Source organism: Rhinoderma darwinii, chromosome 1, assembly GCF_050947455.1.
Source record: "Rhinoderma darwinii isolate aRhiDar2 chromosome 1, aRhiDar2.hap1, whole genome shotgun sequence".
In the NCBI taxonomy this organism is placed as follows: domain Eukaryota; kingdom Metazoa; phylum Chordata; class Amphibia; order Anura; family Rhinodermatidae; genus Rhinoderma; species Rhinoderma darwinii.
Genome location: NC_134687.1, coordinates 379,138,842 through 379,162,603, shown reverse-complemented (window position 1 = coordinate 379,162,603; position 23,762 = coordinate 379,138,842).

Below are 23,762 nucleotides of genomic sequence, written 5' to 3'. Positions count from 1 at the left end.
CCTGGTCGCCCGATCGTGTTGGGCAGAGGTTCACTACTCAGCAATATCTCAATCTTTTTAGACAGAGCCTTCAGAGACTTTGCTATAAACACTAAATCATACATTAGATACACCTCAGACTTTATTTACAAACTTAAACAAGTGACACCACCTCAGGGTTTCATATAGGTTTCTTTTGATGTGGTGTCTCTTTATACGTCCATTAAGCATGAAAAGGGTATTGAGGCAGTTAAAAGAAAATGATTAACATCAAAGTATAATACAACAAGTTGTGAATTGTTTATTTCTTTATTGAAACTGGTTTTGACCTCTAATTATTTTTCATTTGATGACAAATTTTACATTCAACAACGAGGAACGGCCATGGGTTCCAACATGGCGCCTACTTACGCAAATATTTTTGTTGATATGATGGAGGAGATGTCGATCTATGTATCCCACCTCTTCTCTCATGTACTGAGGTGGTGGCGATACATAGATGACATATTCCTCATCTGGACAGATACGGAGGAATCGCTCTTGAGTTTTCATACATTTCTCAATGAACTTGATCCAGACATACAATTTACTATTTCTCATTGGAATGTAGAGATCCAATTTTTGGTTGTCCTGATATATGTAGAATATGGGTTATTTAGAACCAACCTGTTTATCAAACAGACTGATTGTAACACTCTCCTTAGATACGAAAGCTGTCACCCTTAAAGAATTACGTGTTCATTACCATATAGTCAAATGCTTAGAACAAAACGTATCGTAGATGATGAAAGCAATTTAGATCAGGCCCTGAATCAAATGATGTATAATTTTTCACAGAGGGGTTATCCTAGTAAACTATTGCAGGCCCAAAGAGAACGGATTAATTTAACATCTACAGGGTATGGGAATGATAAGCCTTGAGAATCTAGGAGTAGAAAACGTATACCTTTTGTTTCCACTTATAATGACTATAGTGGGGAGGTGTCTAAAATTCTCAATAAACATTGGGCTATTATTAGGAATAGTTACAAACATATAGAAGAATTCAATGAAGCACCCCTAATGTCATACAGACGTCCACGAAACTTGCGTGATAAACTAGTGAGAACCCAGACTAATAAAAATTTTAAATAATAAAAATATACGACAACAGACAATATGTGGAATAAAAAAAACTAGGCAGTTTCCCCTGCCTCCGATGTATTAATTGTAAACTTATGTGCAAGGGCAATGTATTTATACATCCCCTTACGCATAAGGAACATAAAATGAAACATTATTTGACGTGTGACTCTGACTGGGTCATCTATGTGCTGTGGTGTCCCTGTCTTTTGCTTTACGTGGGAGAAACCACTTGTGACTTCAAGACTCGTTTAAACAATCACAGGTACTTTATACGCAAAAAAAGTGTGATCTACCAGTAGCTAAGCATTTTGCTGATGCAGGACACACTGAGAGGGACATGAGATTTATGTTATTGGACCATATTTCTGCCCCCCCCCCATAGTGGGAATAGACATGCACTTTTACACAAATGTTAATTAAGATGGATTTTCTTGTTGGATTCATTGAAACCTAAAGGTCTTAATGTAGAATTTAATGTGGCCAGGGTCACTAGGAGATAGCGCTTCGCCTTATGCTCAGTTTAGGATTCTTGTATTGTCCTCCTCAGTGATAATAGAGATTGAATTAATATGATATATGATTCATGAGATTAAAATATTTATCATTGAAGATTTTTAACTTACTGTTCTTTTTTCTATAGAGAGAACAATTGGAACTAGGGACCACTTACCAAGGATTGATATTTCTATATACTACGTGAATGTGGTTTTTATATATAATATATAGTTCCTGTATACTATGGCTGAATTAGACTGTCAGGGATTCTCTTTTTTATTATAATTATTTTCTAAGCTGTATGTTCTAGAAAATAGAAGAAATATATTGACTTAAATGTCAGTTTATTGTAAGTCACAAACTACGGTCTAGCTTAATTTCTAGATAAACGGACCCCCTGTCTCCATACACGTTGTATGGGACACTGTATAAGTGGACCTGACACATGAGAATGTGACGAGTTTACATACGGGCCCTGACCTTGGGGACTGCGAGTCACGTAATGGTGAATCGAGAATCCTGAGTCCACGTGTGGGACAATTGGTTGTAAAAATACACTACTGTTTAAAAGTTTGGGGTCACCCAGACAATTTTGTGTTTTCCATGAAAATTCACACTTATATTTATCAAATGAGTTGCAAAATGACTAGAAAATATAGTCAAGACAATGACAATGACAAGGTTAGAAATAATGATTTTTATTTGAAATAATAATTTTCTCCTTTATACTTTGTTTTCGTCAAAGAATGCTCCATTTGCAGCAATTACAGCATTGCAGACCTTTGGCATTCTAGCTGTTAATTTGCTGAGGTAATCAGGAGAAATTTCACCCCATGCTTCCAGAAGCCCCTCCCACAAGTTGGATTGGCTGGATGGGCACTTCTTGCGTACCATACGATCAAGCTGCTCCCACAACAGCTCTATGGGGTTGAGATCTGGTGACTGCGCTGGCCACTCCATTACAGATAGAATACCAGCTGCCTGCTTCTTCCCTAAATAGTTCTTGCATAATTTGGAGGTGTGCTTTGGGTCATTGTCCTGTTGTAGGATGAAATTGGCTCCAATCAAGTGCTGTCCACAGGGTATGGCATGGCGTTGCAAAATGGAGTGATAGCCTTCCTTATTCACAATCCCTTTTACCTTGTACAGATCTCCCACTTTACCTGCACCAAAGCAATCCCTGACCATCACATTACCCCCACCATGCTTGACAGATGGCGTCAGGCACTCTTCCATCATCTTTTCAGTTGTTCTGCGTCTCATAAATGTTCTTCTGTGTGGTCCAAACACCTCAAACTTCGATTCGTCTGTCCATAACACTTTTTTCCAATCTTCCTCTGTCCAATGTCTGTGTGCTTTTGCTCAAATTAATCTTTTCCTTTTATTAGCCAGTCTCAGATATGGCTTTTTCTTTGCCACTCTGCCCTGAAGGCCAGCATCCCGGAGTCGCCTCTTCACTGTAGACATTGTCAATGGCGTTTTGCGGGTACTATTTAATGAAGCTGCCAGTTGAGGACCCGTGAGGTGTCTATTTCTCAAACTAAAGACTCTAATGTACTTGTCTTGTTGCTCAGTTGTGCAGCGGGGCCTCCCACTTCTCTTTCTACTCTGGTTAGAGCCTGTTTGTGCTGTCCTCTGAAGGGAGTAGTATACACCGTTGTAGGAAATCTTCCGTTTCTTGGCAATTTCTCGCATGGAATAGCCTTCATTTCTAAAAACAAGAATAGACTTTTGAGTTTCACATGACAGCTCTCTTTTTCTAGCCATTTGGAGAGTTTAATCGAACCCACAAATGTAATGCTCCAGATTCTCAACTAGCTCAAAGGAAGGTCAGTTTTATAGCTCCTCTAAACAGCAAAACGGTTTACAGCGGTGCTAACATAATTGCACAAGGGTTTTCAAGTGTTTTCTAATCATCCATTAGCCTTCTAACACAGTTAGCAAACACAATATACCATTAGAACACTGGAGTGATGGTTGCTGGAAATGAGCCTCTATACACCTATGTAGATATTGCATTAAAAACCAGACGTTTGCAGCTAGAATAGTAATTTAGCACATTAACAATGTATAGAGTATATTTCTGATTAATTTAATGTTATCTTCATTGAAAAAAACTGTGCTTTTCTTTCAAAAATAAGGAAATTTCTAAGTGACCCTAAACTTTTGAACGGTAGTGTATATGTAATGAATATGTGATCTGCGCACGCAAGCTCAGAATGGCATCTCCTATGCTTCTCTAATTTCTTCTTTTTCTATGGATAAACAGTTGTAATACACATAAGGATAATTATCCTCTCCCTTACAGCCGAATTTTCCTTTTTTTTTGAAAGGATGAAAACCAGTTTTTCATACAGAAACAGCAGCTACGACACTTACTACTTCCTGTGTCTGTGCAGGGACTTGTGTATCATGTGGTTGCATAGCAACGGATTCACTTCCGGTCAAAGGTTACTGACATGTGCAGTGAGTCAACAGGAACGCTGTGCATTTAACAAAAGCATGGTTTCATGATAGTGTATCACTATGGATTACATACAGTGGCGTAGCTATAGGGGTCGCAATTGCGACCGGGCCCCAAAGCAAGGGGGGCCCGCAGCCCCCCCACACCACATCAATAAAAAGTTACTATAGTAACTCGGGCTGTGGGCCCTTGTTACTATAGTAACTGACAGTACTTACCCTCCTGGTTCTGGAGCGCAGTGGAGGTCCTGACGTGACAGCGCAGTGTGCAGCGCATGACATCACAACGCTATGCGCTGCGCACAACATCGTGATCCCGGATAGAATCAGGACAGAACTTCCGCCGCGGCTGAAGAGGAGGGTAATATCCCTGTCTGCTGAAGCTGATTGGCGAGGTCCGACTCCCGGGAGCCGGCCAATCAGCTGTTTTGAAGGGGCCGCAGCACTCGTACGACAGCTTCATTCCGGTCACTTGCTCACACTGTGAATCCGTGTTGGCGATTCACAGTGTCAACAAGTAAGGGAAATGAAGGGGAAGCAGCTGTCGTACGAGTGCTGCGGCCCCTTCAAAACAGCTGATTGGCGGGTCCTGTCTGATGGGCCCTGTATATAAGCCTACCACACGGTAGGTTTAGATGCAGGGCCCCAGCACACAGTAATCTTATACTACCTTGTGGTAGGCTTAGATACAGGGTCCCACAGAGAGTATCACACATGGGCCCTGTATCTAAGCCTAACACTCGTTACTAATCGTTTTTTGTGTGTTTTTTTTACAGGTTTGGTCGTTGGACTACGTCGGATTCCAGGACTACTTCGATGATGGCTTTTTTTATTATCAATAAAATGGTTAATTTTTTTTTTAGTTCAATAAAATATTTTTTCTATGTCTTTGTATTTTTTTTTAAACTATATTACTACTGCCTTAGTAATGGCCGCCGGCTGATTGACAGCATCCATTGCTTAGTGTTAGCCGGTGTAGAGGCTAACACTAACCCCCATTATTACCCCGGTTCCCACCGCCACCAGGGGTGCTGGGAAGAGCCGGGTACGATCCAGTACCTGACCATCTGTAGTGATGGTAGGACACCGGGGCGGCCGCAGGCTGGTATTATCAGGCAGGGACAGGCCAGAAACAGTGGCCCTTCCCACCCTGGTAATGCTGCCTGCTGCTACTTTATTGTATCTGGCTGGTTATGAAAAATGGGGGGGACCCCACGTCATTTAAAAAAATAAAAATAATTGGAAAGAACGATGTGGAGTCCCCCCCAATCTTCAGAACTAGCCAGATACAACACAGCAGCAGCAGCCTAGCATTACCAGGGTGGGTATGGCCACTGTTTTTGGCCTTCCCCAGCCAAATACTACCAGCCTGCGGCCGCCCCGGTGCCTGACAGTCACTACAGATGGTCGGGTACTGGTTCGTACCCGGCTCTTCCCAGTACCCCTGGTGGCGATGGGTACATTATTTTCCAATCAGACGTAGCATTAGTTAAAACATTTTCATTTTCTCAACAAATAAAGGAGAAAAAGCACCGTAACATTTGTAAAGCAAGTTCTTCAGAGTAGGGAAATACCCAACATGTGGTCATAAACTGCTATTTGGACACAGAGAAAGACTCTAAAGGAAAGGTGCACCATTTAGTATTTGGAGTGGAGATTTTACAAGATTCGTTTTTTGACACCATGTTGCATTGAGCTATAGTACCAGTACAATGGTACCCCCGAAAAATAACCCCATTTTGGAAACTAGATCCCTCAAAGAATTTATCTAGGGATGTAGTGAGCATTTTGACCTCACAAGTGCAAAAATCAGTACACAATAGATGTTGCAGATTGAAAATTGCCGTTTTCCACAGATATGCCATTTCATTGCCCAATGTGTTGTGCCCAGCTTGTATCACCATAGACACACATCCCATAAATTGTTAAGCGGGTTCTCCAGAATACAGTAATACCTCATATGTGGTCATAAATTGCCGTTTGGGCACACTGCCAGGCTCAGTTGGACCACCATTTGGCTTTTGAAGAGCAGATTTGTTTTTTTACTGACATTTCAGCTTAAAATGTGGGGGCATATGTAAGCTGGGCGGAGTACATCAGGGTATATGTAAGCTGGGCGGTGTACATCAGGGTATATGTAAGCTGGGCAGAGTACATCAGGGTATATGTAAGCTGGGCGCAGTATATCAGGGCATAATAGGGTGATGTAATATTAGGGAGAATGAATAATCCATGGATTGGTGTGGTACGCTGTGAACCTTTCCTTTATACACAGGCCGGGTTTATTGGGTATTATACAAAATATCTGCGCTCCAGTATTGCCTAGTCTTTGACTTCTTCACTAGCCCTATAAGCAGCACAAGCCCTAAAGTTTCCTCATCTCCGCTGCATCTACAGGGTCCACCTGTGGGGTCCAGCAAATGACCATGTGGGGTATTTAGTGAAATTCTACTGGACCTAAAAAATTAGTCTGTGCCGTCATGTAGCATTATTTAGCATCATTGCGTTTTGAGAGTCATAACGTCTTATTTTTCTGTTGACGGAGCTGTGTGAGGGTTTGTTTTTTGTGGAACGAGCTGTAATTTTTATTGGTTCCATTTTGGGGTACATGCGATTTATTTTTTTAGCACTATTTATTCAATTTTTTGGGAGATGAGGAAACCAAAAAACAGCAATGCTAGCACGGTTTTTATTTTTATTTTTTACAGTGTTCACCGTGCAGTATAAACAACATGTTAACTTTATTCTGCGGGTTGATATGATTACAGCGACACCAAATTGATATCATTTTTTTACGTTTCACTACGTTCCCACAATAAAAATACTCTTTTCTAAAAAAAAATCATGTTTAAGGGGGGATTCACACGAACGTGTATTGGGTCCGTGCGGGCCGCGTGGTTTTCACGCGCCACGCACAGACCAATACAAGTCTATGGGGCAGTACAGACAGTCCGTGCTTTTTGCGCAGCGTTTGTCAGCTGCGCAAAAAGCGTGACATGCTCAATATCTCCGCGTATTTCGCGCATCACGCACCCATTGAAGTCAATGGGTGCGTGAAAACCACGCAGGTCGCACGGAAGCACTTCCGTACGAACCGACTGAAATAGAGCACCAGCTGTCAAAAGGATGAATGTAAACAGAAAAGCACCACGTGCTTTTCTGTTTCCAAACATCCAAACGGAGTGTCTTTGAGATGAGCGAACCCGGACAACCGAACCGAACTTCACCGGGTTCGGCCGAACTCGTTTTGGCCGAACCCGGCAAAAAAATTTCCGGTACGCGACGTCAGGAGATAGTCACTGTCCAGGGTGCTGAAAGAGTTAAACTGTTTCAGCACCATGGACAGTGACTTCCGATCCCAATATACATGAACGTGTAAAAAAAAAACGAAGTTCTGACTTAGCGATAACTCCCGGCTTCTTCCTCCAGTCTGACCTTCCGGGATGACAATTCAGTCCAAGTGACAGCTCCAGCCAATCACAGGCCAAGCACAGGCTGCAGCGGTCACATGGACTGCCGCGTCATCCAGGAAGGTGGGGCCCGATCTCAAGAGAGGCGCGTCACCAAGGACGCGTCACCAAGGAAACGGCCGGGAGGGAAGTTATCGGTAAGTACGAACTTTTTCTTTTTTTTAACAGGTTTCTCGATATTGTGTTCGGCATTCACTGTCGAGGGTGCTGAAAGAGTTACTGCCGATCAGTTAGCTCTTTCAGCACCTTGGACAGTGACGGGCGTCGACTAGCCTCATCTCTATGATGGCGGCTGCGCGAAAATCACGCAGCCGCGCATCATACACGGATGACACACGCAGCTGTCAAGTGGTTTTTGCGCGTGCAAAACGCCGCGTTGTTTGCGCGCGCAAAAACGCAACGTTCGTCTGAATCTGCCCTTAGTGTCACCATATTCTGACAGACATAACTTTTTTATTTTTTAGTTGATATCACTGCGGGAGGGCTTGTTTTATGTGTGACGAACTGTAATTTCCATTGTTACCATCTTGCGTTACTTGCAACTTTTTGATCAGTTTTTATTAAAACATTTTTGAGACAAGATGACCAAAAAATTAAATGCTGTCATTGTTTTTTATTACATTTTTTTACAGTGTTCACCGTGCGGTAAAAATAATGTGATATTTTTATAGATCAGGCCGTTCCGAATGCGGTGATACCTATTATGTATAGTTTTTTTTCATGTTTTCTTTTTTTTTTCTAATTATAAACGAGTTGATCAGGGAAACAGGGCGATTATTACCCCCTGAGGAAGCTAGAGCAGCGAAACGCGCGTTGGGGTGATATTCTCTGTCACATGGACCACGGGGATCGCAGGTTCACCACCACATCTATGGGTAAGACTTGATAGATTGGCTCCTTCTGGTTGTTAGCCAGATCGGAAGTCTTCTTCACTTTTGGGCGCATTTAGGGTACTTTCCCTCTGGATACATGGCAACGAGGCTCTCCCCTCGGAGCACCTATTTGCAGAGTGCTAATTGACATATTTAGCTTATGCGGTGACATACTATTGTGTTTGTGTAATGGACAGCAGATGATATGAATTATGCACTATTGCACTATTGCAATTTACATGCTGACCTCATGATCTTTCATATAATATTTTTGTCTACCGCAGTTATGTCCCTGTGGTAAGGTGTTTTTGTATACCATACCCTTGTGGTTTTGGTGTTGTCTTTATACCATCCCTGCGATTCAATATTAGTTTGGAGTGGTTCATACATAACTTTTTTTCTCTTTTTAGAAACCTCGCTTTGTTTGTTTTATATTATGTATGTTATATTTATATGCAATAAAATTGATTTTTTAAAATATGTATAGCCTTGTGACTCTTGGTTCTCAATTTTGTTATTTGATATAGTAGAGTCCTGCTATTCTTTGATTAGATAATTTGGGGGTACTTTGTACACACATGCTGGTCATACCTAACCACTTACTTTCTCCTGTGGGACATTTGTTCATAATTGCAACTTTTTGATCAGTTTTTATTAAAACATTTTTGAGACAAGATGACCAAAAAATTAAATGCTGTCATTGTTTTTTATTACATTTTTTTACAGTGTTCACCGTGCGGTAAAAATAATGTGATATTTTTATAGATCAGGCCGTTCCGAATGCGGTGATACCTATTATGTATAGTTTTTTTTCATGTTTTCTTTTTTTTTTCTAATTATAAACGAGTTGATCAGGGAAACAGGGCGATTATTGTTTTCATTAGTTAAAACTTTTATTTATTTATTTTTCTTTCACATTTTTTTTTACTTTTTTCACATTTTTTATTACACTTACCAGGGGACTTGAAGATCTGGTCTTCTGATCTCCTGTACAATACACTGCACTATTTATGTAGTGCATCGTATTGTAACTGTCATTCTTCATCTGACAGTTAGCGTATTAGGTCCTGCCTCGGGCAGAACCTAATAGGCTTCCGTACCTGGGCAACCAGGAAGCCTAGCAACGGCTTCCTGGTTGCCATAATAACCATCGCCACCCGCGATCCATCGCGGGGAGGGCCGGGGGGTACATAGGGAGCCCCCTCCCTCTGTCAACCACTTCAATGCGGCGGACGCCATTGACAGCCGCATTGAACGGGTTAAACGGCGGTGATCGGCGGTAACTGCCGTCGCCATCGTAGCAGCGGGATGTCAGCTGTGTATTACAGCTGATAGCCGCTGAAGATGTAGCACGCACAGCTCCTGTGCCCACTTCATCTACAGTGCGTGACTGTACGCCATTGTGCGGGAACGCACTTTGAATCTGGACGTACAGTCACGCCCAAAAGTGGGAAGGGGTTAATGTCGGAATATGTGTTTTTTTTTGTTTTTTTATGTTATGTATTTATCACATGTACACTGCTATTAAAAACACATTTCATGAACTGAGTTTATTATGTACTCTTATGGATTTAAAAATGTGTACAACACTATATTGATGGTTCATTATGTAAATGATGCACATGCTATTTATATCACCGTTATCAATGTGACACCATGCTTGAACAAGGTCCTAAGGTTGGACAGAAACGTTGCATTCTTTCTATATACATTCATTATCCTTGGATAAGGATTAACTGCTAGGCATCCATATCCATTTCGGAATTTATCTTTGAGTGCTGCTTTTTTCTAATATATATATATATATATATATATATATATATATATATATACACTATCGTTCAAAAGTTTAGGGTCACTTAGAAATTTCCTTATTTTTGAAAGAAAAGCACAGTTTTTTTCAATGAAGATAACATTAAATTAATCAGAAATACACTCTATACAATGTTAATGTGCTAAATGACTATTCTAGCTGCAAACGTCTGGTTTTTAATGCAATATCTACATAGGTGTATAGAGGCTCATTTCCAGCAACCATCACTCCAGTGTTCTAATTGTACATTGTGTTTGCTAACTGTGTTAGAAGGCTAATAGATGATTAGGAAACACTTGAAAACCCTTGTGCAATTATGTTAGCACCGCTGTAAACAGTTTTGCTGTTTAGAGGAGCTATAAAACTGACCTTCCTTTGAGCTAGTTGAGAATCTGGAGCATTACATTTGTGGGTTCGAGTAAACTCTCCAAATGGCTAGAAAAAGAGAGCTTTCATGTGAAACTCGACAGTCTATTCTTGTTCTTAGAAATGCAGGCTATTCCATGCGAGAAATTTCCAGGAAACTGAAGATTTCCTACAACGGTGTGTACTACTCCCTTCAGAGGACAGCACAAACAGGCTCTAACCAGAGTAGAAAGATAAGTTGGAGGCCTCGCTGCACAACTGAGCAACAAGACAAGTACATTAGAGTCTCTAGTTTGAGAAATAGACGCCTCACAGGTCCTCAACTGGCAGCTTCATTAAATAGTAACCGCAAAACGGCAGTGTCAACATCTACAGTGAAGAGGCGACTCCGGGATGCTGGCCTTCAGGGCAGAGTGGCAAAGAAAAAGCCATATCTGGGACTGGCTAATAAAAGGAAAAGATTAATATGGGCAAAAGCACACAGACATTGGACAGAGGAAGATTGGAAAAAAGTGTTATGGACAGACGAATCGAAGTTTGAGGTGTTTGGATCATACAGAAGAACATTTGTGAGACGCAGAACAACTGAAAAGATGCTGGAAGAGTGTCTGATGCCATCTGTCAAGCATGGTGGAGGTAATGTGATGGTCTGGGGTTGCTTTGGTGCTGGTAAAGTGGGAGATTTGTACACGGTAAAAGGGATTTTGAATAAAGAAGGCTATCACTCCATTTTGCAACGCCATGCCATACCCTGTGGACAGCGCTTGATTGGAGCCAATTTCATCCTACAACAGGAAAATGACCCAAAGCACACCTCCAAATTATGCAAGAACTATTTAGGGAAGAAGCAGGAGCTGGTATTCTATCTGTAATGGAGTGGCCAGCGCAGTCACCAGATCTCAACCCCATAGAGCTGTTGTGGGAGCAGCTTGACCGTATGGTACGCAAGAAGTGCCCATCAAGCCAATCCAACTTGTGGGAGGGGCTTCTCGAAACATGGGGTGAAATTTCTCCCGATTACCTCAGCAAATTAACAGCTAGAATGCCAAAGGTCTGCAATGCTGTAATTGCTGCAAATGGAGTATTCTTTGACAAAAGCAAAGTTTGAAGGAGAAAATTATTATTTCAAATAAAAAACATTATTTCTAACCTTGTCAATGTCTTGACTATATTTTCATGTCCTTTTGCAACTCATTTGATAAATATAAGTGTGAGTTTTCATGGAAAACACAAAATTGTCTGGGTGACCCCAAACTTTTGAACAGTACTGTACATATACAGTCAGTTAGGTCCAGAATTATTTTGACAGTGACACAAGTTTTGTTATTTTAGCTGTTTGCCAAAACATATTGAATATACAGCTATATAATCAATATGGACTTAAAGTGCAGACTCTCAGCTTTAATTTGTGGGTATTCACATCCTAATTTGAGGAAGGGTTTAGGAATTAAAGCTCTTTAATATGTAGCTGCCTCTTTTTCAATGGACCAAAAGTAATTGGACAATTATCTCAAAAGCTATTTAATGGGCTGCATGAGCTATTCCCTCGTTAATCCATCATCAATTAAGTAGGTAAAAGGTCTGGACTTGATTCCAGGTGAAGCATTTACATGTGGAAGCTATTGCTGTGAACCCACAACATGAGGTCAAAGGATGTTTCAATGCAAGTTATACACACCATCGTTAGGCTGAAAAAAATGAAGAAATCCATCAGAGAGACAGCACAAATGTTAGGAGTGGCCAAACCAACAGGTTGGTACATTCTTGAAAAAAAGAGCGCACTGATGATCTCGTGAACTCCAAAAGAACTGGACATCCACGGAAGACAACATTGGTGGATGATCGCAGAATCTTTTCCATGGTGAAAAAAAATCCTTCACAACATCTACCCAAGTGAGGAACACTCTCCTGGAAATAGGTGTATGAGTATCTAAGTCTATCATAAAGAGAAGACATCATGAGAGCAAATACAGAGGGTTCACCACAAGGTGCAAACCATTAATCAGCCTCAAAAATAGAAAGGCTAGATTAGACGTCAATGCTCCTACCCTTCTGAAGAAGTTTCTCTTCCGCTCTGGCCCCAAGAGGAGGAGGCGTAAGAGGAGGGATACTGTCATGTCCATGTCCGCGGGCCGTCAGGTTCACTCACCTCCTGACGGCCACAGCCATGGGTCTGCGAGTGCTGGCCCCAGTGTCCTCCTCAGGAGACGCCAGGGTTCACTTCCGCTTACCTTGGCCGGGTCCAGTAGGGTGCGCGCACACGCTCGTGCCCGCTCTTAAAGGGCCAGTACTCGCACCTGAGTTAATGTCAAAATTAGCCCATGAGCACCCTGGACTATAAGAAGTGCTCAGCCCCTTCCTCCCATGCCTGAGCGTTGTTGTCGTGCCCTAAGTTTGTCTAGCAAATGGTCTCCTAGTGTTTTCCAGTTCCCAGTGTTCCCCGTTCCTGTACCTGTATACTGTATCCCGTGCTACCTGGTCAAGTGCCATGCTGTGCTGTATTCCACGCCTGTCCTGCTACACCACGCCTGACGTCTGCCTGCTGCCTAAGTCTCAGCCAAGCCTGTCATTGCTACTTTCCAAGCTGCCACAGGTACATTATACGAACTACAGACTGTGACCTGCGTCACGTTGGCCAGCTGCCATACTGTCCAGGCGGTACGGCCCAGTGGGTCCAGGCACCCAACATGACACGATATCATATAACCCACCCCCCCATTCCAACCCACCCAATTACCGACTGCTGGTAAAAACTAAAATAAAACCTGACATATACATTAAGACCATATTAATTCTTGTTCCTGAATAGTATTTGTAAGAATCCAGTTTTCCCACATCAAACAAAATCTATATTCCTTATTTTCTTTATAGCAAATCGCTTTTTCTAATAGTAACATGTGAAAAATCTGTCTTTTCCATGTTGAAAATAGAAGGGCCTCTTGAGACATCCACCGACGTAATACTACAATTCTCGCCATCCATACTACATTTCTCGCCATCCATCTCGCAAGCCAATTTAGCCCATTGGAAACCCTTGAATTTAGTTATATCACCAAGAATACAAATCATAGGGTTCAAATTCAGACCTATTGAGTATGCTGTTTCCATATGTTCAACTACATGCTACCAATATCAAAATAGCTTTGGACATCGCCAATATAATTGTATTAAAGTTGCATAATTTTCCATGTATTAAGGATATTTGTAAGACATTTTTAACCCCATTATATGTAACCTCTTAGGAGAATAATTTAGTTGGTTTACAAGAAAGCATTGCGATATTCGATGCAAGCATTTACGTGTTGACCTCTCAATTGACTTATAAATAGCATCCCATTGGGCCTCTTCTATATTACCCATTTCCTCCTTCAATCCTGTACAACTCAGTAACTTAGTCATAGTCCCCAGATAGTTTGTTACTCTTCCATATATCCTAGATATTAAGCATTTATTAGCCCAGAAATTCTCTGAACATCCAATAAAATCCCAATCCACAAACTATCAGGAATTTTTTAACATACTTTACATGCTAATTGAAAGTGCTGATAAAAGGATTTGTTAGAAAAATAATGTTCCTTTAATGATCTCCATGACTACAGATTTGGTTTAGTATTTATACCTGTCCTTCCCACTCAGTCTTTGCTTGTAATTTTCCTTACCTTCTGGTGTCTTAATCAAGCTTCTGACTAAACCCCATACCTCTTAGGGTATGTGCACACGACCATTTTTCAGGCGTAATGGAGGTGTTTTACGCCTCGAATTACGCCTGAAAAGACGGCTCCAATACGTCGGCAAACATCTGCCCATTGTTTACAATGGGTCTTACGATGTTCTGTGCAGACGAGCTGTAATTTTACGCGTCACTGTCAAAAGACGGGGCGTAAAATTACGCCCGCGTCAAAGAAGTACAGAACATTTCGTGGAACGTAATTGGAGCCGTTTTTCATTGACTCCAATGAAGAACAGCTCCAATTACATCCATAAAAGACACCGCGAAAAACGCGAGTACATGCAAAAACGTTTGAATTTCAGGAGCTGTTTTCGCCTGAAAACAGTTCCGTTATTTTCAGACGTATTTTGCGTTGTCGTGTGAACATATCCTTGCTTTTGGACTTCTTAGAATATTGACCTCGGCTTGTCTCTCGTTAACGGCTTGTTTGCTGATTTGGATAATCTGCTCCTGGCTGGACCTATGCTTTACCTGGTATCCACTTGCTTATTGTTTTGGATTTTCTGTTTAACCTTACATTGCATCTGTTATCCAACAAAAAAACTCTACTAAAACAACCTGGGTTCTATGCAGAAAAAAACATCTCGCCTTGCAGTGGGCTCTGGCGAATACCAAAGGGTTGCCTTAGACTCTGTTAATCAAAGTTGTGGCGGATTTGAGGTTGCGGATTTATATGCACGCTCTCTCCCAGTGGTCTCCGGCAGCCTTTGGGAAATCGCTCTCCTAGCAATTCCATAACATAATCACAAGCCCATTTATATAATTTTTTTCACGATGGAACCTATGCAGGCCCTGGGGGAATGGATGCACGATCTGACTCAGCTGGTACAAGGTCTGGTTGATAGGATTCAACAGCATGATACTGCACAGACCCAAGCAGTCGTCCCAGCTGCATCTGTGGTGGAACCTAAAGTGAACTTACCTGATCGTTTCTCTGGTGATCGTAAGTCTTTTGCTCATTTTCGAGAGACTTGTAAATTGTATTTTCGACTGAGTCCTATCTCCTCTGGAACTGAGCAACAGTGTGTGGGTCATTTCACTTTTGCAGTGTGATCCTCAGACCTGGGCCTTTTCATTGGGACCTGTTGCCCCTGAACTTTTTTCTGTGGAGACCTTCTTTGCAACCCTGGGTTTAATTTACTGAGAACCAGATGTTACTGCAGTGGCTGAAGCCAAGCTGTTATCTCTCCAACAAGGCGTCCTGTCGAGGATTATTTTTCAGAGTTTAGACGATGATCTATTTCTTCACAGTGGAATGATGCTGCAATTCGTTGTCAATTCCACCGAAGCCTTTCAGAAACCTTGAAAGATCTCTTAATAAAGGATACCATGACCCTTGTTGTGCGTCTGGGCCGAAGACTACGTGAGCGCAAAAATTAAAGATCTGTGATGGCCACTCCGCTTCCCAATGCTGAGAGCCGTTCATCTGATGCACAAGAGCCCATGCACTTGGGCTCCACTATGTCTTCTCAAGAACGGAGACTTTTTCAGAAATGAAATGGGCTGTGTTTCTATTGTGGGGATGCTGGTCAAACACTCAAGAACTGTTCCAAGTGTCCAGAACGTCCAGCTCCAGAAAAACTTCAGATCCTAGATTGCCCCCGGGAATGCCATCTGGGCAGTCAGGTTTTTCCCACATTTTCTAAAGAAAAATTATTTTGCCTGTTAATGTACAGGTTAATAATATTAGCATTAGACTCCGTTGATCAAAGATGTCTTGCAGTTGCGGATTTATATGTACGCTCTCTCCCAGCAGTCTCCAGTATCCTTTGGGGAATCGCTCTCCTAGCAATTCCATAACAGATAATACTCAATTTTAATTTATGAAACGCTTTTATTTCCCAAGCAATAAATTGTTGTGAAATTTTATGAAAACCAATATCTTGCCAGGACTTCCTATTGTGGAATCATATTAATAATGGGAACTCTATACTGCTCCATTGAGTGGATCATTTGGAGGGTGCCTTACTTATATTTACTCTCTGAACATAATGCCATGATGGCAATTAATATTGCGTAACCAGTCGATTTAAGGCTATGTTCACACGGAGTATTTTGGGGGAGGAATATCTGCCTCAAAATTCCGTTTGGAACTTTGAGGCAGATATTCCTCTCCCTGCGCGCTGATTTTCGCGGCGATTATCGCGCCGTTTTTCGCCCGCGGCCATTGAGCGCCGCGGGCATAAAACAGCAAGAAATACGCTTTCTCCTGCCTCCCATTGAAGTCAATGGGTGGTCAGAGGCGGAAGCGCCCGAAGATAGGGCATGTCGCTTCTTTTTCCCGCGAGGCAGTTTTACTGCTCGCGGGAAAAAGACGCCGACGCCTCCCATTGAAATCAATGGGAGGCGTTCTCGGGCCGTTTTTGCCGAGTTTTGCGACGCGGTTTCCGCGTCAAAAAACTCGGCAAAATACCCCGTGTGAACATAGCCTAAACCTTTCATTCAGTTATTTAAGCTTGTTTAGGGAAAGTTTAAATGGACACTAACTTTTCAAACAACTTATGCTAATTTAATAATATACCTGATATATAATAACTATGTATTTTACTTATTGTTTCAATTTTGTTGTTTTTATACATGCAAATTCTGTATTAAGTTGCTGCCACTAGGTTTCTTCCTTCCTGTAATCTGCTATCCATCCCTTTGTCAAGCAAATTCCATCTCTAGTTACAGAGCAGAGAAAACAGACTGCAGAACGTGGGAGTGTGTATCTTCACTGCTTACCCATAGTAGTCTATGATGAGGGGTCGGGGAAGAAGGAGGAGGGAATAGAAGCAGAGAGTAGACATAGACATGCTGCCCATATAAGTCTATAGAGAAAGGGGAGCAGGAGGAGAGAGCAGGAGCATAGAGGATAGACAAACACACTGCCTATACAATGTCTATGGAGTCTATGGAGAGTTCAGGGGGAGCAGGAGGAGGGAGCAGGGTCAGAGTAACAGACGTAGGCACAGACATACTGTCCATAGAAGTGTATGGAGAGAAGAGAGAGCAGATACAGATGCTGCTGCCTATAGAAGTCTATGAAGAGGGAAGGGGGAAAAGGAGGATGGAGCAGAGGGAGAGACACAGATGTTGTTGCCCATAGAAGTCTATGGAGAGTGGAGGGGGTGCAGGAGCAGAGAGAGAGAGAGGAGATACAGATGCTGCTGCCTATAGAACTTTGTAGATAGGGGAGGGAGAGCAGGAGGAGGGAGCAGGGAAAGCGACACAGGCATGCTGCCCATACAAGTCTATGGGGAGGGGAGGATAGAGCAGAAGGAGGGAGCAGGGAGAGAGAAAAAGACACAGACACGATAATCATAGAAGTCTATGAATGGGGTAGCAGGAGGAGAGAGCAGGCATAGAGAGAGGAGACATAGACACGCAGCCTATAGATGTTTATGGAAGGGGTAGCAGGAGGAGGGAGCAGGAGTAAACAGAGGAGATACAGACGCTTCTGCCTATATAAGTCTATAGAGAGAGGAGAGGGAACAGAAGGAGGAAGCCGGAGATGAGAGAGAGGAAATGCAGACACTGCTGCCTATAGATGTCTATGGAAAGGGGAGGGGGAACAGGAGGAGGGAGCAGAGAAAGAGACACAGACTTTGCTGACCATAGAAGTCTATGTAGAAGGGAGTGGGAGAAGAACGAAGGAGCAGGGTCAAAGAAAGAGGCACATACACACTGCCCATAGAAGTCTTTGGAGAGAGGAGGGGAGCAGAAAAGAGACACAGGCTGCTGGTAAAAGTTATATTTCACCCCAGCACTTGTGTGAGATAGTAATTACAAGTCAGAATAATTTCAACTAGACCCACAGTAAACTCTTTGCATTAATTTGTGTAATCCATTGTGTACAATGCCCTAGATAAACAATTTAGTCCACGTTCATGATTAATACTAGTGTATAGACTAGCAACATCAAAGGATGCCAGTATCGCACCTTCTAGCACCATAATACCTTTATTTTTTTTTAGGAGGTACGAAGTGTCTTTAATATAAGTGTAATGACAGGGTAGGGAGACAGACAGGTGAGCCCTAATCTACCCACCACTCAGTCCCTGCCTACTTGCACGATCCGTCCTAGGCGACGGCGTACAACTGGGCGACGGTCCCTACGCTTAATCTGTGCATGACAGACAAACAGACAAGGGTACACAGAAGCTAAGGTAAATGGGGCAGTTGCCCACGGCAACACCGTGAGCAACAAGAGTAGTGAACGAGCTGAGTCAAACCAGGAGTGTACGAGGTACCAAACGCAGAGCAGGAGCGTAGTCAGTAAAGCCAGGATCTATATGAAGCAGAGGTCAATGGTAATAGCTGGAACAGCAGAGCCAGGAAGCAAGATAGAATCACAGGCACAGACAAGCAAATGAAGGTATACATAGACCGAGGGCAGGAGCTAGAACCGTCTGGTCAGGCTGTGATAGGTTCTCCCACTCCTAAGCCTACCAGCCTGAGTGGTAGCAGATCGAGTCACTCTATCAGACCTAGGAGCAGATGCAGACTGATTAACCACGGGCGTCGACACAGAAGCAGTGTCTGGCAGATCCTTTACAATAAGACCTGGAACAAGTTGCAAAATTTCTCAAAATCTTGTCCATGAAGACAGATGATGGACTGAGGATGGAGACAATAATATTTTTTTCATTACAAATGGTACAACATTGAATTTGAGGAGGCATTCCCCAGGGAGAAGCAGTATGGATCAAATGTTGCTAATTTCCATGGATACAAAGAATATATATGTACAGTTATGTTGCTCATTTTGATTCTGAAGTAAACCATCTCCATTGACAGACATGCTGATTGGGCATTATTATTAGTATGGAGTATTATATTTATTAATATTGCTTTATGTCTATTCCATTACAACTGAGACTAGACTCATGCTGTCAAGTCATTTACTGGGCGACAAGGGACTGACATCGGTTGTAGCGGTGAACACAGTGCACATTAACGTGTAGTGCTGCAGTACCGCACGTTATTCGATTATCATATAGAGGGATAAGATTAGGAGAAATAGATACAATGTGACAATATATTTCTCTGATAGATTTTGGCTCCCAAATTCTATATTAGAGCCTGCCTAGGGAACTGCACTGCTATAAGCAATTTGTGACGTCTATTGTTTACAGACGTTGCCTGGAAACGGGCATAGGGCAATCCCTGTTGGAGGCGGTACTGTAACGTGACTCAGTGATGCACTACTAGCAACGACTATTATATTGATGAAGGTCTGCCAGAAAGGTAGATGGTGTCTTCAGGGTCTATGATAAAGTGCACTTAAGTGCTAGACATGTGTCCATTGGTCACCTGCAACATGTGATAAGTTTCACCTATTGAGTACAGGTTGGTGTGCAGGCTCAACAGCGCCATTAACAAACACACGAAGATGTGCAATACTAGATTCTCCTGGGTGAGTGTCATCCTTCTATGTAAATTATGCAAAATATTTTAATTATGCTAGTTGTGATATAAGATACTGTACATCTGTGATTGTTAAAATACTTTTATGTTTTGTACCTCAATGAAAACATAGTTTGCACTGTATGTGATAATACAATATGTTTATGTCTGATTAAACACTTTTTTTTACATAACTATATTATGCACTTTCCACTTTTTTGTATTTAATAAATTAATCAGGTTTCTTTTAATGACATAATTGGATTATGTAAATTTTTATAATTTTTGTATGAAAGAGGTGTAAATATATACCCACAAGCGCGAAAGTGCAGGGGACATAGCATCCCAATAGAATGTGAAAATAACTACCATGGATAGTAAAAAATATACAACTTTATTAGTACATAACAATACATGGTATTATGATAATAGATACAATAAGAATAAGGCGGATCATATATCAAGAGGAGTAGCAATAAGGTATAGATGACAGCATACCATGAGGAACACCAAAGACAACCAAACTCGAAAAACGTCCCAATACTAACATGCCATGAATACAAGTATGGTAAAAGTGTTAATAAGGCATAAAATTATGAATATATGACTATATACGTTAAAGAAATACTGCCCGTTGTGAAGTATACATAGCACAAATCTGCTTAGGATACACAACGCATATGCAGGCCAATGTTTACAGATAAATGCCAAATAAAATAGGTGAAAGAACCAAGATACCTGTAGACATGATGAAAGCCGGGGACGTGAAGAGATGGCACAAAGACGCCTCGACGCGAGTTTCGCCTGCGACCAGCTTCGTCAGGAGGCTAATCAACTTTAAAAACCCGTTTATATAATAACACTAGTAATAACTAATTCATTGGTGGCACCTGTGGGATGTACGTACAGAGTGGCGCTCTAAAACCATGATGCAGACACTGCATCACCAGTAAGCAGTGTCTGCATCATGGTTTTTGAGCGCCGCTCTGTACGTGCATCCCACAGGTGCCACCAATGAATTAGTTATTACTAGTGTTATTATATAAACCCCCGGTTTTTAAAGTTGATTAGCCTCCTGACGAAGCCGGTCGCAGGCGAAATGCGCGTCGAGGCGTCTTTGTGCCATCTCTTCACGTCCCCTGCTTTCATCATGTCTACAGGTATCTTAGTTCTTTCACCTATTTTATTTGGCATTTATCTGTAAACGTTGGCCTGCATATGTGTTGTGTATCCTAAGCAGATTTGTGCTATGTATACTTCACAACGGGCAGTATTTCTTTAACGTATATAGTCATATATTCATAATTTTATGCCTTATTGACACTTTTATCATACTTGTATTCATGGCATGTTAGTATTGGGACTTTTTTCGAGTTTGGTTGTCTTTGGTGTTCCTCATGGTATGCTGACATCTATACCTTATTGCTACTCCTCTTGATATATGATCCGCTTTATTCTTATTGTATCTATTATCGTAATACCATGTATTGTTATGTACTAATAAAGTTGTATATTTTTACTATCCATGGTAGTTATTTTCACATTCTATTGGGATGCTATGTCCCCTGCGCTTTCGCGCTTGTAGGTTGCTTCTGAGTTTGATTGGGGACCCCCCCTTTTTCGCTTTACTCTGTTTTGAGGTTTGCTGTAGGTTGAGTAAATATATACCCACACACAACTTGCTCACAATGCTTGAAAATAACTCTATAGTAGAGTTACATACAACATTGCCTGTCCACTATGGGTAAAAACACGTATTCTTTGGATTAAGACAACATTTGGAGTGCCGGTCTCACTTTGCTATAGTTTGTTACAATCCAGGCTTGGATGTCAAACTCGTGAGCTGAGCACCCTTCTGGTATTTAAAATCCTTCACACAGTGTTGCCCTACCAGTTTGCTCTTTACATATACAGTGAAGGAAATAAGTATTTGATCCCTTGCTGATTTTGTAAGTTTGCCCACTGGCAAAGACATGAACAGTCTAGAATTTTTAGGCTAGGTTAATTTTACCAGTGAGAGATAGATTATATAAAAAAAAAAAAAGAAAATCACATTGTCAAAATTATATACAGTGAAGGAAATAAGTATTTGATCCCTTGCTGATTTTGTAAGTTTGCCCACTGTCAAAGTCATGAACAGTCTAGAATTTTTAGGCTAGGTTAATTTTACGAGTGAGAGATAGATTATATAAAAAAAATAAACAGAAAATCACATTGTCAAAATTATATATATTTATTTACATTGTGTACAGAGAAATAAGTATTTGATCCCTTTGGCAAACCAGACTTAATACTTGGTGGCAAAACCATTGTTGGCAAGCACAACAGTCAGACATTTTTTGTAGTTGATGATGAGGTTTGCACACATATTAGATGGAATTTTGGCCCACTCCTCTTTTCAGATCATCTGTAAATCATTAAGATTTAGAGGCTGTCGCTTGGCAACTCGGATCTTCAGCTCTCTCCATAAGTTTTCGATGGGATTAAGGTCTGGAGACTGGCTAGGCCACTCCATGACCTTAATGTGCTTCTTTTTGAGCCACTCCTTTGTTGCCTTGGCTGTATGTTTCGGGTCATTGTCGTGCTGTAAGACCCAGCCACGAGCCATTTTTAATGTCCTGGTGGAGGGAAGGAGGTTGTCACTCAGGATTTGACGGTACATGGCTCCATCCATTCTCCCATTGATGCGGTGAAGTAGTCCTGTGCCCTTAGCAGAGAAACACCCCCAAAACATAATGTTTCCACCTCCATGCTTGACAGTGGGGACGGTGTTCTTTGGGTCATAGGCAGCATTTCTCTTCCTCCAAACACGGCGAGTTGAGTTAATGCCAAAGAGCTCAATTTTAGTCTCATCTGACCACAGCACCTTCTCCCAATTACTCTCAGAATCATCCAGATGTTCATTTGCAAACTTCAGACGGGCCTGTACATGTGCCTTCTTGAGCAGGGGGACCTTGCGGGCACTGCAGGATTTTAATCCATTACGGGGTAATGTGTTACCAATGGTTTTCTTGGTGACTGTGGTCCAAGCTGCCTTGAGATCATTAACAAGTTCCCCCCGTGTAGTTTTCGGCTGAGCTCTCACCTTCCTCAGGATCAAGGATACCCCACGAGGTGAGATTTTGCATGGAGCCCCAGATCGATGTCGATTGACAGTCATTTTGTATGTCTTCCATTTTCTTACTATTGCACCAACAGTTGTCTCCTTCTCACCCAGCGTCTTACTTATGGTTTTGTAGCCCATTCCAGCCTTGTGCAGGTCTATGATCTTGTCCCTGACATCCTTAGAAAGCTCTTTGGTCTTGCCCATGTTGTAGAGGTTAGAGTCAGACTGATTCATTGAGTCTGTGGACAGGAGTCTTTTATACAGGTGACCATGTAAGACAGCTGTCTTTAATGCAGGCACCAAGTTGATTTGGAGTGTGTAACTGGTCTGGAGGAGGCTGAACTCTTAATGGCTGGTAGGGGATCAAATACCAATATTCCCTTCCTTTGATTCCGGATCTCTTCAACCAGGTTCAGGGGGCCCAATGGTTCTCTAAGTTCGATCTTCGGGGGGCTTATAACCTTATCTGGATCAGAGAGGGGGATGAGTGGAGGACTGCGTTTAATACACCCAAAGGTCATTTCGAATATCTCGTCATGCCCTTTGGGTTGTGTAATGCTCCCGCGGTCTTCCTGAATTTCATAAATTAGATTTTAAGAGACCATCTGGGGGTATTTCTTGTAGTGTACCTTGATATACTTGTGTTTTCCAAGGACTGGTCCTCCCACATTGAGCATGTCAGGAAAGTGCTCCAGGCCCTTCAGGAAAACAAACTCTTTGCAAAAACCAAAAAATGTGTGTTCGGGGTGCAAGAGATACCGTTTTTGGGTCAAATCCTCACTCCTAACGATTTCCGCATGGATCCTGCCAAGGCTCAGGCTGTGGCAGAATGGGTCCGCACTGCCTCCCTGAAGGCCTTACAGTGTTTCCTGGGGTTTGCTAATTATTACAGGAGATTTATTGCTAACTTCTCGGTCATCGCTAAGCCTCTTACGGACCTCACTCGTAAAGGTGC